Raw genomic sequence first — 18,358 nt, forward strand, 5'->3', positions numbered from 1 at the left:
TGGCGTCTTAAGGTCGAGGAAGGGGGCACTAGAACACGGGAGCGGTGGGGGAGGGGAACCCAGGGCTCCAGGGAGGGGGCAAGGTAGTTTGGGAGACCTCGCTCACTCTTTACCGGTAAAGAGGAAAACGGGAAAGAGTTGGTTGGGGAGGGGAGAGATTGAGATAGGGAAGGGAGTGGATTAAGTGGGAGTTGTTTATTCTTTGCTCAGTGTCTGACTCTTAAGTGACCCCATGGACTGTCGCCCGTCAGGCTCCGCTGTCCATGGGATTTTCCAGGCAAGAATACTGGAGTGGGTTGCCAATTCCTTCTCCAGGGATCTTCCCAACCCAGGGATGGAACTCAAGTCTCCTGCGTTGGTAGGTGGATTCTTTACCACTGAGCTACCTGGGAAGCCCGGTTAAGTGGAAGACAGGGACTTAAAAGGGGAGAAAATCGAGGAAGCAGAGAGAATGGACGAGGAACAGATACGCAGGGGTGAAAAAAACCTTGGAAATAATCTAGCGCAGCCCCCTCATTCTACAGAGGGAGAAAGTGAGGCCAAGAGTTTGGCCAGCTCTCCCATAGCCTTCCCTGCTCAGTTTGTCCTCTGGGGATGGGCAAACCTCACTAATTGCCATAAGATCAAAATCAGCGGGCTTGAGGTTGGATATGAAGAAGTACTTCCTGGTCCCACAGTCTGGAACCACTTTTTTTGGCTGAGACTCTAAAGCAGCTGTCCTTCCCTGAGTGTGAAGTTGGCACCATCTGCCAGGGAAAGACTTGTCCACTGCAGTCAGATTCCCTGGTCTGCCTGTATAAGCCTTGGTGCTGACATACTGGGGGGCTCCAGAGAGCCTGGTTCCTATCCATGGGGCTTGTGCTCTAGACAGGGATAAACTCCCATCTCTCTGGCCTCCTCTCCCGTCCCTGCCAGCTCTGCAATATCATGGAATCCCTGAATCCTTGGCAGCCCTCAGATCATCTCATCCTTCCTCCTGCCTCTGGACTGTATCTGAGTGGTTCCTGCTAACCCACCCCAGCCTCTCTCCTTCAACCTGTTTCCTGACAATCAGAAGTCCCCCCTTATGTCTCAACTTGATCCCTCCACCCCTGTGGTCCTTCATCATCACTTTGGTGGGATTTTGTCATGACCAGGACTGAAACAGAACATTCTTTCTACAAGCAAACGCTCCTCCTTTCCAGGGGTACCCAACTCTTTTGAGAGCTCTGGAAACTTCTCTTTCCTCTCGCTGAAACCAGCTCCTATATGTGCTGAGGTAGGGATTGTCTTTTGAGAAGAGTTCATCTTTCTCCACAGCCCAGGTTACACTCAGAGGAAGGAAAATGTGAGGGAGTTTCCAATTCCAGCCTCTGCCTCTGAGTCCGGCCCCTGAAGAGGCCTGGGGCTCAGTAGAGGTGATAAATGAACAGAGCTGGGACAGGGGCAGATTCTCTGTACCCCCTTTCCAGCCCAAACCCCCAGCGACAGGGCCCCTACAGGACAAGAGAGACTTTAGAGTCTTTAGACTCCCAGTCTAAAGGCCATAGATAAATTTCAGCATTACTCCTTCTTGTGGACAAAGGGATGCCCTCAGGACTTGTTTAGTTGCTAAGTTGTGTCTGACTCTTCCAAGTGGAAAAGCCTGGGAAAGAGGTTGTTTTTGCAGCCGCTGTTGCTTTTTTCAGAGGAGGATGTCAGCCTCACCCCAGGAGCAGTGCTGGAAGCTGAGAGTTTGGGAGTATAGAGTGAATTCTTCCAAGGGCACGCTAGTCAAGGGGGTTGAAACGCCCAGGCCAGAAAACCATCCAAGGAAGGAAGCCATGGCAATAACTCTGTCTCTGCGCTAACTCCACATACATTGTCTCATGTGATCCTCAGTGCCGGGTGCAGCGCCTGGCACAGAAAATATGCTTGTTGTACAAATGGATTCATGAAGAGCCCTGGGAGGAAGGTCACGATCCTCAATTATAGATGAAGAAACAGAGGCACACAAAGGTTAAATGACTTGCTCAAGGTCATGTGTCTCATTGGGGCAGGGCCAGATTTCAGGGGAGAGCTACTTTTGTGGTCGAGGGTGCTGGAGAAGAGGAAGGCAGGAAGGGAGGGATAAACGATCAGACACCAGACTGGGGAGGGGAACAGAGGAGAGCTGCATAAAGAGATGACTCCCTGGACAAAGATGACATTTCAGACCATGCAGCTTTAGAATTATCTCACTGAAGGCTGACTGGTAGCATACACACAGCCCTGCGCATAACATGGAGAGGTCGAGGGGGAGACTGGGCCATTAAAGACCAAGAGAGGGAGTTGACACTGACAGTCTGGACACATGACCCCTTAATGCCCCTCAGTGCTGTAGCAGTCTCACTTCCCTGGATCTGTTCTTGTTATTGTTATTATTGTTGTCATTGCTTCTGTCTGATTTTAATTATCTTATTTTTTTCAAATAGGAAATACATATACATGGTTGAGAACTCAAAAGGCATCAAAAGTTATACAGTGACAAGTAAGTCTCCCTGCCACATGCTCAGGACCGCCAGGCCACCCAGGTCCTCTCTCCATTCTAAACACAGCAACCACTGGCTTGTAGAACCCTCCAAAGATATTTTCTCCTTCTCCTGGCTTGTACCCTAAAGTTGCCAGAAAGCTGAGCTGAGCACAGTGGTTTGGGAGAAAGGGGTAAAGGGACACACCTGGATTGGTGCATCTGGGAGGACCAAGTACCTTCACTTCCCCCCACCCCACCCTGCTGAGATGACTGCATGCCTTGGGAGCTTAGAAGCCTTGCAGGTGAGAGGGAGGGGTTAGGGGTCCCAGCTGAGGCAGGAGCCCTTTCCAGGGCTCTAAGTGCCCACTCTGCCATCCCAGGAGCCTCAGTGTTCACCTGGCTGAGGCATCACCCAGTTGGGTCCTGCTCAGGTTCTCCAGAGAGCCAGTCTCCATACCTTCCCTCTCCTACCCGTTGCACTGTTGGGAAGTCTTCCTGGATGTCTAACTCCAATTCCTTTTACTTTTGGTGCAGCTCATGGTTTTGGCTTCTGCCCTCAGTGGAGATGGAACGTCCTCTTTGAGATGATGACTTGATTCCCTCCCTCCATGAACATACACAATAACATACACCCTCCCCCACCTTGAAGACCTCTGAATTCCCATCCACCCATAATTTCCAATCACTTCGTTCTTGCCTGGCACGTCTCTTTGGTATTATTATCCCAAAGTGCTTCTTGGTCACTGAGGTGATGAAATTCCAACATAAAGTCAAATCTTCCACCAGATTCAGGGAGTAGATCCAGGCTAGTCTTTTTGCCAACAGAACCCCCCAGCTTTAGTGATGGCCCAGCGCAACTCTTGCACTTGTGTGCATCACCTTGACCCTCCCCTCTGGCTCTGGGCCTCGTTCATGGCCTGCAGTGTGATGAGGCATAAGTGGAGCCCATCCTAGGGTGGCTTCTCCTGCCTTCCCTCCAAATCTCATCTTTTGTGTTTACTCATTAAGCAGTTATTATTACTGAGCACTAGTCTAGGTTCTTGGGATACACTGGTGACCCAAAGAGAGAAAGACACCTATCCAGGCCAAGTTTACATTTTAGCAGGGTGAGACAGATAATAAACAATACATTTATTAGATAAGTAAATTCTATTATATATTAGGTGGGAGTTATTACCGAAAAAAATAAATCAGAGAAAGAGGGATCAAGATGAAGGGGAAGTCTGCAATTTTAAATATTTTAGTCAAGGATGTCTCACTGAGAATATAGTATTTGAATAAAGACCTAGAGATGAGGATGTAAGTTAGTCCTGCAACTATGTTGGGGAACAGAATTCCAAGCAGAGGAAACAGCTGATGCAAAGGCCCTGGGGCAGGTATGTGCCAGGCAAGTTTCTGGAACCTGGAGGCCAGTGAACAAGGAGGAGAGGGGGAAAGGATGGTATCAGAGAGGTAATGAGGGGGCCTGGTGACATAGGGCCTTGAAGGCTATCTTAAGGAGTTTGATTTTTATTCTGAATGGAAAGGACAGATATGACTGAACTGACATTTTAAATACGCCTTCTGTCTTTTGTGTTGAGAATGGATTGCAGGGGTGGAGGGTGGGTCAAGATGCAGGGAGACCTGTTGAAAGGTTCTGGCACTAATCCAGGTGTGAGATGAGTGGCTCGGACCAGGGTGGCAGCAGCCAACGTGGTGAGAAGGGCCCAGATTCTGAATCTGGTGACAGTTTTCCCTTCCTCGACTTCCATCCTCTGCTCTCTTCATGTTCTCTCTTCTTTTCTAGGTTGTATGTTTTCTTTTGCCTTGAAGACTGAGAGCTCCCTGGGGGCGGAGCTCAGTGCCCGTCCCCGGATCTGCCCAGCATCTAGGTGTGAAGGTCAGCAGGCCCCAGGGCTGCCCAGGAAGAGGCTGGTGAGCAGGGCAGTCCGGCAGCCCTCCTCGGTCCCAGGCTCCCTGAGCCGAGGGGAGGAGGCTGCTGACTCTAAAGAGGATGTGATGGACAGTTATTGAAGGCACTCAGCTGGGGGCTCCACTCCAGTCTTAATCTGAGCCGCCCTCGAGGAAATCATAACCAGCTCTTAAAAACATGTTAAGACCAAAGCTAGTGTGTGTGTTTTTGAGCAGCGCTTCAGACAGCTGCTTAATACTGGGGCCCTCTGGGCCTTTGATTTCTCCACCCTTCGCCTGGCCCTCTCCCCCCATCTGGCTGGTGTTTATCGGCCAAGACATTGTTTAAATCACACTCATTTCCTATAAACATTTCACTTGAAATGCCATCCACTGCTCCAGAAATTCATCTATCACCAGCTCAGGACTGTACTTGAGGAGCCTCGGGGTGATGGCTCCCCACCTCTTCCTCCTGTCCCCCATCATCCCTCCTCCCCTGACCCATATTCTCAGGTTTCACGCCCTAAGAACAACTTCCCCTCAGTGTAACCGTGCACTTAGTGCCAGGATTATTTATAACAGTTGAGATGGCAACAGGCTACAGGGAACAGCCCAGCCCATGGACACTGTCTCTTACAAAGCTCAATAAATGGACTTGGATCACTGTTTACCACCTGGTGTCTCAGTCTCCTCTGTGTTCCCTGCTGGCTTCAGGGGGATATGGGGGGATGGGGGAACAGGGGCCTGGGCCAGGTCAAGGCTGTCCTCAGAGTTTAAGGTTCTTATAAGCCAGGCCCCAAAGAAAGCGAACCCTTGTTCTCTCTCTGTCTCCTGCCTCTCATTTCGGGCCTCAGGTGAGTTCTCCTCTCAGAACTGAGCCGCTCTTAAGGGTGTGTTCTCCAGCAGGGAGCCCACTGCCTGCCCAGGAGTTAAACTTGTTTTTATTGTTCAGTCGCTAAGTCGTGTCCAACTCACTGCAACTCCATGGACTGCAGCACTCCAGGCTCCCCTGTCAAACTGGGGAAGGCATCTAATCTTAAATGGAATGGGGTGTGGGAGATTCTGGGGTCTCCTTCCAAGGAAAACTTTGAAATGGCTCAACTCGAGCTAGAGTGGAGGCAGGGGGATGGATGAATTCACTTCCTAAAGACGGAAAGCTTCCTGACTGACTTCCTCCCCCTCAGCCATAACAATTCACTAGTTGCCCTAATTTGAAGGCACTCATGTTAGGGCTGGAGGACCCTAACCCATTGAATGGCTCCTCTCCCAATCTCATTCATTTGGTTAGAGTCACCTGAAGGAAAAGCGTCATCAGCTCTCCTCGTCCTTCCCGAAGGCCTGATCCAACCCCTCCCCAGACACTGGGGTACCTCCAACTCCTTCCCTTCACACCTGTGACCACTTGCTGTGCTGGGGAGGCCCCCAGCTGAGTTCCAGGGAGAGCCCAGGTGAGAAATTTCTAGAAGGTAGGGAGGGATTCAGGGTTAAACCCAAGGTGGGGCAGGCAGGGGAGCAACCCTCGTCTTTGGGGGTCAAGTAGCACCCCTTTACAAGCCAAATGAAGAAAAAAGGTTCTAAAGGGAACACATGACTCCATAAAATAAAGGGACATAATTGGGAGCGATATCTAATTTATCTATTGAATGCCTCCTACGTACTCTTTTATCACTTAGATGGACAGAATATAATTGGTGTGCTGAACGCCATCAATCTCAGGGCCTGGGCTTCCTGTGCTGGCTACACCTATTACTGTCAGATTATGACACTGTAATACCAAGATCAATGACATTTTAAATGTGCTTCAGTTATGGGCAATTGCTGACAATAAAAACAGTGACAAATTGATGAAACTTGGGCAGCGATGATCTGGTGTCAAAAATAAACCATAAATAATCTGCTTTCCAAACTGGGAGAGGTGCCTGGGACACCAGCTTAAGGGGGAAAGGCCCAGGGAGAGCAGAGCCCCCCTCCACAACATCTTGGCCACTCAGGAAGCCACACCTGCTTTGGCAAACTCCCTGAAGGCCAGACTGTGAGGGCCTGATGGGGAGATGCAAAGGATGCAAAGGTTGTCTTGGGTTGAAGCCTGGGGTCCCTTCAGAGAGAGTCCCCATCACTTGGACTTTGGGAAGTGCCCCTGTGTGGCTGCCAAGTCAGGGGCCCCCTTTAACGGGAGTCAAGACACCCTCGAGCGGTCTTGTGGGATCCTGCCCACACTAAGGGATTGTTGGTCAAATCACAGAGTCAGACTTAGTCAATGTTAAACCTGGTGGAGACTTTGAGAATCTCTCTTGGCAAACAGTCTGGCTTTGTCCTGAGGGCTGGCTGGCAGAGGGAGGTTCAGTGTCTTTCCTCAGAGAGGCCTGCATTCGGGTGTGTTCTGGGCGCCTGGCACCAGTGTGGCAGAAATGAGTCAGAGGCATGTTCCTTTTGGGATCATGGAGTAGACATGGGAAAAGAACGTGGTAAAAACAGACCAAGCCCCCCTGCTCAAAACCATGATGTGTCTCCTTCTCTGGTTTTGACTAATGTTAAAGGTTTCTCAGTGAAAGGCAGCTCTAGGCCTGCAACCAGCAGAGCTATTCAAGGGCGCATTAAGGCAGACCCTTCTCCAGTTCCTTATTTTTAAGGGATTTATCTTTTATTATTTCGCTCTCACATTTCCCCCTCATTTTAATAATCACAATTTCTTCGTATGGATACTACCGCTGATACTATGACAAGGTTTAATATTGGAGAGCATTTATTGAGCAACTACTGCATGCCAAACTCTGTCCTGAGTTTTTTACAGATATGGTTTTTAAGCCCCATAGCAGTCCTTTGAGGTGAAAGACATTTTCCTCATTTAGAGGCTTAGAGATTTGGTGTCTTCCAGAGAGTCACCAAAGGAAGAAAGGAGCAAGAAAGGAATCTAAGATACAGACTCCAAGACTCACCTTTGTTTTTTTTTCACTATCCTTTTCACAAACCATTTCATCCCATTTTATAGATGAGGACCCCGAAGCTAAGAGGCTCCCTCAAGAACCTAGCTAGTCAGGGCAGAGCTGGACCTAAACCCGGCTTTTCTGACTCCTGTACTAAACCTCTGCTCTTCCCAGGTGTCCCACAGCTGTCTCCTTCCTCAGGAGACTGCTACTCACTTGTCCAGGTGCTGCAGCCTGAAGGTGGCAAGTGGCCACGGTCTGCTCGATTCCAAGCAAGCAGTGGTTGAATCTTCACTCTGCCACTTGACAGCTCTGTGACCTTAGACAAGTCACTTCACCTCTCTGAGTTTCAGGTGGTTTGAGAATTTAAATGACATAATCCATATAAAGCATTTGGCACCAGAGCCTGGTGCATAGTAAGTGCTCACTAAATGTAATCATTAGAGCTATAACCTGGGACAGTGGCAGGGAGTGTGACAAATGAAAAATCAAATTGAGAAGGGACTTCCTGGGGGAGCAGGGCACACACGGAAGCATTTCTCACCTGGGGTATAGAAGCCACTTGGTGGGAGTACCACAGGATACATGAGAAGCCTCTCTGAGGGCCACAGAGGTTATGTGATGGCAAATATCATTTTTATATGAAGACATAAAGACATAAAAAATATACTATGAAAAAAACATATATATACTCTGTAATAGAATGCAAAAATTGCATGATTTTAAAGCTAAAATTTAAAGCATCAAAAGAATTTGGTCCTTGGTGAGGGCCCTTCAAGCTAAGCCCCCAGGCCATGCATGTGTGCTAAGACGCTTCAGTCATATCTGACTCTTTGCTACCCCATGGACTGTAGCACTCCAGGCTCCTCTGTCCATGGGATTCTCCAGGTAAGAATACTGGAGTGGGTTGCCATGTGCTCCTCCAGAAGATCTTACCAACCCAGGGATCGAACCCGTATCTCCTTCAGTTCTTGCATTGCAGGTGGATTCTTTTACCGCTGAGCCACCAGGGAAGCCTGAGCTCCCAGACCACTGGGGTCCAATTCATTCTTGTCTAATATCAAAAGGACTTTGGCAGAAAAGCTTGAGAATCCTCATGTCAGGGACAGAGCCTGGACAAGAGCCAGGATTTCTGACTCAGTCACTCTTTAAAAGAGTAAAACAAACACAATTGTTTCCACAGCTTAACCTTCAAGTTTAGCATTAAGAACATGAAGTATTCAATTTAAATTTATGACAACTTATTTCTGATTCCTTCCTGTTTAATAATTACAAGCCAAATCACTAACCATAAACCCTGTGAAAAGTCACACTTTATAGAAGGTGGCAAAGCAGAACACTTAACATTGGTTGGATTCTTAAGGAAAAACCCAGGGGCTGCCAAACACTTAGATACTTTTAAGTTTTATGACCACGGGCGGGATTTGCCCCTCCAGGTCTCATGGACTCTTTCCTCTCTTGACCCCTACTCTAGTCCTCTGCGGATGCTCTCTGTTGGCCCAGCCTTGGGGCTGCCGAGGGTTCAGGGCTTTCATATTCCCAAAAGGCCTTGGAGTGTCCCTTGACCAATTATAGAACACCCACAGGACACACCTACCTAGGGCTCTGTAACCAACCCAGCAGCTGCTGCCACCATGGCTAACTTCTGCTCTTTTTAAAATCCTACCTTCTTCTCTCTTCTTTTTAAAATTTATATGTATTTATTTTTCATTGGAGGATAATTGTTTACAACACTGTTGGTTTCTGCCATGTAGTGTAAGTAATACATGTTGATTGTAGAGAAATGTTAAGAGTCCAGGTGAAAAAGAGGAGAGAAAAAAGTCCCCAGAGTTTCCCCACTAAGGAAGATCCTCAATTCACTGGGCAAGTCAAAGGACTGTGGGAGTGGTGCTGAGTCACCTCCTGCTTAAAGCGGAAGCCTGCATAGTGTGACTCTGTTCAGAGTGGCAACGTGGTATTCTATAGGGTCGCAAAGAGTTGGACACAACCGAGCGACTAAAAAACAACTTTGGTAGGGAGTATTGTTCTGATAAAAATCAGAAGCCTTGGTTTCCCTGGTGGCTCATTGGCAAAGAATCTGCCTGCCAATGCCAGGGACAAGGGTTGGATCCCTGGTTGGGGAAAATCCCACATGTCTTGAGCAACTAAGCCTGTGTGCCATGACTATTGAGTCTGTGCTCTAGAGCCAGCGCGACCACTGAGCCCAGGGGCTGCAACTACCGAAGCCCGTGCGCCCAAGAGCCCGAGTTCCGCAACAAAAGAAGCCACCACAATGAGAAGCCCAAGCCCCACAACTAGAGAAAAACTCGAGCAGCAACAAAGACCCAGCACAGCCAAAAATAAATGATAAATAAATAAAACTTTAGAAAAAAAAAATCAGAAGCCTGCCCAAGTTTAAGGTGGAAGGGGACTGGCCACAGCCCAGTTTGAAGATCGTTAGATTGATCCTTGGATGACTCTAAGGATTGGATCCGGGGGACAGCAGACCTTTCCAGTGGATCCCACCACCCCATAAAATGACAGGCTCTTAGAGAACTGGGCTGACCAGGGTCAAGATTTTTCCCTCACCTACTCCACTACTTCATGACATTAAAAGTTCTTTGAAAAAAGAGCAAGTCTAAATTGCAAATACTCTCAGGAAAGAGAGTTGAGTGACTTAGCTCCATTTCTGAGAGGAGGAAATGCCTTACTCTGCCAGACCAGACAAAACTAAAGTGAACTTCTGGTCCCTCCACCCCACCCCGAGAAGGGCAGTGGGAATGGTAAAAGTATTTCTGCCCCCCAAACCCAGGGATGATGTGGAGAAAGGCCACTTAGCCATACCCAGGTCCCAGAGACCTCTGAGACCAGGTGAGGGTCTAAAAAGAGGATCTGAGACAGATAAGCATGAAGCCGTGAGCTGGCAGAGTTAGTTCAGGAAACTGGTGCTGGAGGCAGAGAAAGGGCGGGCAGGGAAGGCTTCCAGGGGAAGGTAGTGAGTCAGAGGAGGAGAAAAATGAGACTGAGCAGGTCTCTGTGTAGAGATGGAATTGGCAGCAGAGGGTGGGTAACGGCTGGGATGGGGCAGGGGGTGGGGAGGTGAGGAAGGGGAGGGGTGGCAGTGGCTTTGGGGGGGCTCTCTGCAGAGGGTAGCCTTTTGAGGCGATGGCCAGAACTCTGGGTCTTAAGAGCAGGAAAGCAGGTTATATTTCACATCCTTCTCTGAATAGAGAGATTGGATTTGGTCAAGAATAAGTCCCTAGGAAGCAATTGTGAGCACCCCGCCCGTCCATCTTGTTGATGAATATGGAGTGGGAGCAAAGTTAGGAGTGTGGGCGTCTGACAGGTCTTTATGATTCTAGAATCACTTATTACACCTTCTTCCTCCTCCTCTGCCTTGGCTAATGGGCTGTGGGTACCCACCACGCAGAGGGCAGCAAAACTCTCATTGTGGGTAGCACAGAAGCTGGGTCCTGCACTCCTGGCCTTCTGAGGAAACTATTTTTTTGAATTGTTTGTTTTTTCAGCCCTAGAAGGACTGAACCTTTCCCCCTCCAACTTCTGGGTCCCTCCAAATCCTTCATAGCCAGCAATCCTGAGAACCAGAAGTCTGGTCTGTTCCCTAACATCAGCCTTCCTGTGCATGGCTGTCTCATTACCTCTTGCCCAGAAAGATGGTTTCTGGATGTACCTTTCTCAGCAATCCAGGTTCACCTCCTGGGACCCTCGTCTTGGAGGCTGGCACCATCACCAGGTCAGTCACATTGGGCCGGGAATCTGGGAGTCATCCTGGATTCCTCCATCCCATCAACCTCTCTGAGCCAATACTTACTGAGCATCTTCAGTGAGGCAGGCCCTGTTCATGGTGCTGAAGACCACCAGGTACAAAACAAATCCCTGCCCTTATCAGCTTGAGAATCAGTGACCTGATGTGTGGGTTCCACTTTCAGAATGCGTTACCCTCTTTCCCGCTGTTACTGTCCTCAGTACTCCCCATCACCTGGAACCTTCTGGTTAGTCGCCAGGATGGTCCTACAAACTCAAGTCTACCCTTGTTGGTGCTTTGCCAAAAAAATGAAGACTTAACTTTTAAAAATTCAGAGTGAAAACATCAAGTTGTAAATTATGTCATAACAATTGGATGGTTTTTTAAGAAGCACTGAAGCAATATAGTATGCTATTCATGGATCTATGTATGTGGTTAAAAAAAACAGAACAAGGAATTCATGATGGTGGGACCTTGGGTAGGAAGGAGAATGGTACTAGGAGGGGAAAAAGGAGCTTCAATTTTATGTCATGACCTGTTTATTTTTAAAAACTCCAGAGCAAAGTTGATGAAATATCAGTAGTAGCTTAATAAAACCTGAAGTCTTTTGGTGGATACAAGAGTGTGATATTATTCTATTTTCTTGAATTATAGAAAAACTTTTCAAAATTGAAACCATAAAATCCTCAGAAGTCCTTCACTGTCCCCACCCCTTTAAAAGACTACTATCTTGGGCCTTCATAAACTTGTTTCAACCTACTCTTTACAATGAAGGACTGGCTGTTTCCCAAAGATGCCACAGGTGCCCTGGCCCCCGGGGCCTTCGTCAAGGCTGCTCTCTTCTCCCGAATACCCTTTCTGGATTGCTACTTCACCCCTGCCCCCTGGTTAGTATAGCAAGCTGGTTAGGACTGGGAAGGTAGAAACATTATGGGAAAGACAACTCTTAATTGACCTGGTTTGTATTTCACTGCAGCTAGCGAGACAGATCACCTGTTTCTTTTTATTTAAAATCTGGTTTGTTTCAAAGCTGCTATCAATGAGAAGGAAGTGGAAAGAGTAAGACCCTCCACAGAGCCTTCCTGCCCTCCCCTCTCCCCCAAATAACCCAGCCCTGAGGCAGAAGCTTCCCAGCAGAAAAAGGAAAACTGATAACCTCATTCCCTGGTCTGGCTTTGTTAGGATTATCATCTGGTGTTCCCTGCTGCTGCTGGAAGAGCTGCTTTAGTGCAGACCAGTGCCATCCCCTGCCTAGAGGGAAGAAACTTGACTGGAGCCTGATTTGACCACAGCTCTTGGTGGGATGCTGAACAGGCACACAGACTGGCCCAGAACACCCTGCCATGCTGAGCTGATCTGTCCCTGATTTCCACGCACCCTTTGGGATAGCTTTAGTGTTGCTTCCCTACATCCTCCTTGCATGCCCCCTCACAGACCAGAGTAGGTGCCCCTTATATGCCTTCAATGGCAACTGTCCCTTCCCCTTCATAGCACACATCACCCTGAATTCTGCCTGCCTATTATGAACCTGCCTCCTGTATCAAGTCTTGCTCTCCAAGAAGGCAAGGACCAAGTCTGTTTGCTGTTGCATCTTTAGTGCCTGCAACTTTACCTGGCTCATAGTAGATGCTCAAGACTTTTTTTTTTTAATGAATGAGTGTTCTCTGTTACTAGACTGTGAGTATCTTGTTGACAAGGACTATGCCCTGATTATCTCTGGATCTTCAGTGCCTTGTATAGTGCTTGGCACATAGTACGTGCTCAATAAAAGCTCCCCCATTTGAGTGACTGGAACTTGGTTTCTCCCCTTACAAGCTGGGTAGAAGAGAGAATCTTTGCATCTCTCTCTCTTCTCCCCGCTGTGTTAGGGCTGGTGGTTGAAGCTGTGGGACCCTTCCTGCCTTCAATGACCATAGATTCAAACATTCTAATGGGACAACAGAAAGTGCTAGTCAAGTTTCTGGGTCCTGATGTCTCTCCTACTGACCACCCCAACTGTGGGTGAACTCCTTCAGAGAAGGCGCTTCAGGGCCCCTCCCCATTCACTTCAATCTCTAGCATCATCAAAGAGTCCAGGGAAATTTCACTTTCACCCCTTCTTTCTAATCCCATAGCATCTGTAGTTTGTACTAGTTCCCCCATACTGTTTGTGTGAGTTCTGTCTCTAACCATACTGCACCATCATGCACTATTTTAAGCAGGTTTAATAGATGATCCTTGCAAATTGACAAGAAGAAAACAACACATACCAAGAGAAAGCAGAAGAGGATGTTTTCTTTTTTTGTTTTAACCTAGAATTTGTCATCTGGTGCTTGCTAGCTCCTTAGTACAGTGAGAAGTGCACTTGATTTCTGCAAAACATCTGAGGAGGCATAAAGTACTCACTCCAATATTCTGGCCTGGGAAAGTCTGTAGACAATTTTGTTGTTGTTTAGTCACTAACTCGTGTCCCACTCTTCTGCCATCCCATGGACAGAGGGTCAGATGGACAGACAGTCCGTGGGGCCGCAAAAGAGTTGGACACGACTTAAAGACTAAACAACAGTGATAACAACCACGAAAGTACCCTGGAATAAAGACCATGTCTTTTATTTGTATTATTTTTCTAATTCCTCCACTCTAAAGAGTTTGCCAAAGTCCTCGGCTTAAACCCTGAGTGTTAACTGGTTGATTTAGCTTTGGTTGTGGTCCACTGAGACCCCTGGATCCTTTTAAGCCAAAGAGTTATGCCCTCCGATGGGGAAACATAAGGTAGCGGAAGGGCCTTTAAATGTGACCCGTGAGAGGTGGTTCTCCTGGGCCTCAGCCCCCAGGCTCCGAGAGTAAGGTGGGAGGGGAGTGAGGAGAGAGGACATAGGTACTCTTAGAAACTGAGCTGGCAGTTCAGGGTAGGGTTGGGGGAGTGGGGAGAGGGGAAGAGAGGAGTCTGGGCGAAGGCCAGAGGTGGCTCCCAGGGGAGTCCTCAGAGCGGGCAGCCGGACGTCGCTCCATCCTTCCCGCCTGACGGATGGGTCTGCTGCTCAGGCACAAGCTGTCAGGCCAGGCCGCTGCCAAGGCAGAACAGTGGCGCTTCTGTGAGCGCTACTCCGCGCCTGGAGAATGGGGCCCTCCAGGAGAGTGATGGACAAAGCAGACGTCCCCGGGCAGGAGCCGTGAGGGGCGGGGCCCCGGAGCCGCTGGGTCACAGGAAGCGTGTCCGCCTCCCCGAAACGAGGGCCACAGGAGGCCAGCAGAGGTGGGGCGGTGGGCAACCGTGTGGGCAGGCGGGCAGGGACAGGGTGGGGGTGGGGATACAATTTGGGATTGCTGTAGTTGGGGGTTGCTGTTGGCCCGAAGAAAAGAGGCAGAAGGAAGGACGCCGAGGAGGGCTGGGCCCCCGCCCCTTTAATAACATGAGCCATTTGCCTTCAGTTGCACGGTGTTTGTTTCCGGTCAGACGCCCAGAAACCTTCCCATCTCTTCCCGAATCCCTTGGCCTCTGTTAGCTCTGCCTGCATCTCCCGCCGGTCCCTCCATGCGGGCGGGATCCTTACTGCTCTCGCTCGGACCTGGGGATCCACGAGGCTCCGCGATCCGCTCATGGCCCGGCTTCGACCCCGCCCCGCAGCCGCCTCCCCCTCAGCGTTAATTAAAACTTGCGAGATGGAGAGGCTGGCGCGGGCGGCTCCGTTTTATTTGCAGCATCTTTCATGCTGCTGACGATCGTAAAGGGCTTTAATATTGAAATATGGGCCATTTTCCCAGCTCCAGCCCTCGCCGCGCGCTCCCTACACCCCCACACCCAGCCACCCCGCGCTTGATGAAAGAGCCCCTGCAAATCCATTAAGAAGAGATAATTGAAAACTCCGGGGTAATATTTAAGGCCGCGCGCCGACGCGGGGCGGAAGGCCCGGCTGCGCCCACCGTGCCCATGAGTGCTGGTGTGCATAGGTCCCCCGCGCTCCAGACCGCCAAGGCCCTGCGGCCTTTGCCTCCGCGAGGCCTCATCCCGGTACTCGCCTCCCTCCCAGCTCTCAACGGGTCTGCTCTGCGCTTCCTTGACTCTGAAGAAGACTTGCCTCGAGAGACTCCTAGTTCCATAAAGTGACAAGTCACACTTGCGAAAGATGGCTCAGGGGCACGTGTGCTACGACACAACTCTGGCCCCACTGGTCCAGCCTGAATTTGATGCATAGGTCTGAGGAATTGCTTAGTGGCTCTGGGCATTGCATTTCCTTCTGTCTACAGTGTTCCTCCTGCACTTGGCTGTTCCTCCATCAAAACGAGCCCAGCAAGATCCAAAGTAATGGTGCCCTGGGGTGTGGAGGGGGCAGGAGAATAGTTACCCCATGATCTGAAAGAGATGGGAATACCAGACCACCTGACCTGCCTCTTGAGAAACCTGTATACAGGTCAGGAAGCAACAGTTAGAATTAGACATGGAACAACAGACTGGTTCCAAATAGGAAAAGGAGTACGTCAAGGCTGTATATTGTCACCCTGCTTATTTAATTTATATGCAGAGTACATCATGAGAAACGCTGGGCTGGAAGAAGCACAAGCTGGAATCAAGATTGCCAGGAGAAATATCAATAACCTCAGATATGCAGATGACACCACCCTTTTGGCAGAAAGTGAAGAACTAAAGAGCCTCTTGATGAAAGTGAAAGAGGAGAGTGAAAAAGTTGGCTTAAAGCTCAACATTCGGAAAACTTAGATCATGGCATCTGGTCCCATCACTTCGTGGCAGGTAGATGGGGAAACAGTGGCTGACTTTATTTTTCTGGGCTTCAAAATCACTGCAGATGGTAATTGCAGCCATGAAATTAAAAGACACTTGCTCCTTGGAAGGAAAGTTATGACCAACCTAGACAGCATATTAAAAGCAGAGACATTACTTTGCCAACAAAGGTCCGTCTAGTCAAGGCTATGGTTTTTCCAGTGGTCATGTATGGATTTGAGAGTTGGACTATAAAGAAAGCTGAGCGCAGAAGAATTGATGCTTTTGAACTGTGGTGTTGGAGAAGACTCTTGAGAGTCCCTTGGACTGCAAGGAGATCCAACCAATCCATCCTAAAGGAGATCAGTCCTAGGTGTTCATTGGAGGGACTGATGTTGAAGCTGAAACTCCAATACTTTGGCCACCTGATGCAGAGAGCTGACTCATTGGAAAAGACCTGATGCTGGGAAAGACTGAGGGCGGGAGGAGAAGGGGACGACAGAGGATAAGACGGTTGGATGGCATCACCGATTCAATGGACATGGGTTTGGGTGGACTCCGGGAGTTGGTGATGGACAGGGAGGCCTGGCGTGCTGCGGTTCATGGGGTCACAAAGAGTCAGACACGACTGAGTGACTGAACTGAACTGCACTGAACTGGAAGTGATCCTTCCTACACCTAGTGATGAGGATACAGTGGCTTACCATAGTGTTCCACTTCTGTAAATGTTCTCAATCTTCCATAACAAACATTTTTACAAAATAGCTCAAGTATCTTCCTTTCACTTCACCCCTTCTCTCAAGGATGGATTGGCTACCTGTTGTCCTGTATGTACATTACTATCCCTTAGCACTTTGTGTTCCCATTACTGTTGAAAATCTGTCCTCCACTAGGCTATGGCAACTTGAGGAAAGGGATCAGGTCTAAATTCCTTCCTCAGTCCTTGCTCCTGGCCGAGGCCCAAGTATATAATATGTGCTTAGTAAATAGCATTGAGTTGACAGCTGTCTCTGTCCTAGAGGTCTCCAAGGTTTGCAGATCAGGATGCTAACACTTGGGGAAGGGGGCCAGAGGACAGAAGAGAGGCAGGGTCTGCGAGTCTGGGTCAGTGTTAATGTCTGTTTCCCACAGTAACTGGCTCCAGGCTGTTCCCAATGTGGGATGAAGGGATAGGGGAAGGGCTGAGGACCCTGCTGTGCACTGTGGTATAGGAATCCATAGGTTTCTACCCCTGTCATTTGGGCGGTGAGGGTTCTCTACGCCATTTGGTTAGACTCTGTGTGAGACTAGTTCTGCTAGGAGTTAGGGTCTGCTGTGACTGTGAGTGCCCTCTGTGTCTTGGGTGGGGAGGAGATGAGAAGAGAAGGGAGGAGGCTATTTTGTGCAAAAGGCACAGTGGTTTAGGCATTTCCATCCATCCCCACCTGGCCTCCTACCCTCTGCTGGGCCTTTCACCCCTCTTGCTCCAGACCTCCCCACTACGGTGCCCAGCACCGTATGCACAGGAAGGCGGCATGAGGGGGGTGCTGTTTCTGCTCGGCTCCCACCCCCACCTTGGTCCCTGAGGCCACAGTGGCAGATTCTCCATACGGCCAGGATGAGGCATAGCCTTCCAGCTCTCCAACTCAAGAAGTCCTTGTTAATACCACAAAACATCAAAGCTGGAAGGTGTGCACAGACATTGGGTCTAGACCTTTCTTAATATCTCTGGGACAGCTGAAACCCAGAAAGGGTATGTGTGTATGTGAGGACTCAGGACAGAACCAGTGCTGGATGGAACCCCAGCAAGTTAGTGGCTGAGCTCGAAACCCAATTTCTTGATCTACGATTAGTGTTTAGGGTTTTTTTTGTTTTGTTTTGTTCTTATTTTTTTGCCATTCCACAAGGTATGTGGGATCTTAGTTCCCCAACCAGGATTTGAACCCTTGCCCCCTGCATTGGAAGTGTGGAGACTTAACCGGTGACTGCCAGGGAAGCTCCTGCAAACATTATCTCACTGGATTCTCACAAACCTATGGCATTGTATTATAATTCTCACCTACACATGGGGAAAATGAGGCTCAGGGAGACTAGCCATTTGTCTAAGTGACACACTGCTAAACAACAGAGCCAGGATCTGAAACTTAGCTTAACAGGCGCAAATTCCAGTGCACATTTCTCCAGTGACCCCCTCCTCCATCTGCCCGCCCTCAACACACACACACACACACACACACACACACACACACACACACAGCAATGCTGGGCTGGTTTCCCAGACACTCACTCTTCATCCCTGGAACATCCTCAGTCAGAGATCATTTCACCTCCCCTGCCCAGCGCAGGGCTCTTTGCCCCAAATGAAGTAGCTGGTGGTGTTCCCAGTATGGTCTTGGGCATGGGACTCCATGAGCTGAATCCATGCAGAGCCTGGTCTCCTGCACACAGCCCTGCTCCTGTCTGTGGCCACTGAGGCCTCTGCCATAAATCCCCAGGTCTCAGCTCATAACCATTAGCAAGCGATTGGACTCATCAGTATGTGCTTATGAGACTCAGGTCAGATAAATGGATTGCCGGAGGTCAGGAACAAGGGATCTCTTCACCCTGCCTTACGCCAGAGGTGTCCCCGCCCCCATCCAGAGGCTGGAAAA

The 18,358-nt window shown here is 49.3% G+C and overlaps 1 long non-coding RNA gene across 1 annotated transcript; it reads left to right on the forward strand.

The window, feature by feature from the left end:
- The first annotated feature begins 331 nt into the window (after positions 1-331).
- On the forward strand, positions 332-5,033 carry LOC113893237. The gene is made up of 2 exons (XR_003511252.1): positions 332-2,488; positions 4,257-5,033. It is a non-coding gene; the product is annotated as an uncharacterized LOC113893237 (long non-coding RNA).
- Positions 5,034-18,358: the final 13,325 nt, after the last annotated feature.

This window comes from Bos indicus x Bos taurus, chromosome 5 (genome assembly GCF_003369695.1).
Source record: "Bos indicus x Bos taurus breed Angus x Brahman F1 hybrid chromosome 5, Bos_hybrid_MaternalHap_v2.0, whole genome shotgun sequence".
NCBI lineage: Eukaryota > Metazoa > Chordata > Mammalia > Artiodactyla > Bovidae > Bos > Bos indicus x Bos taurus.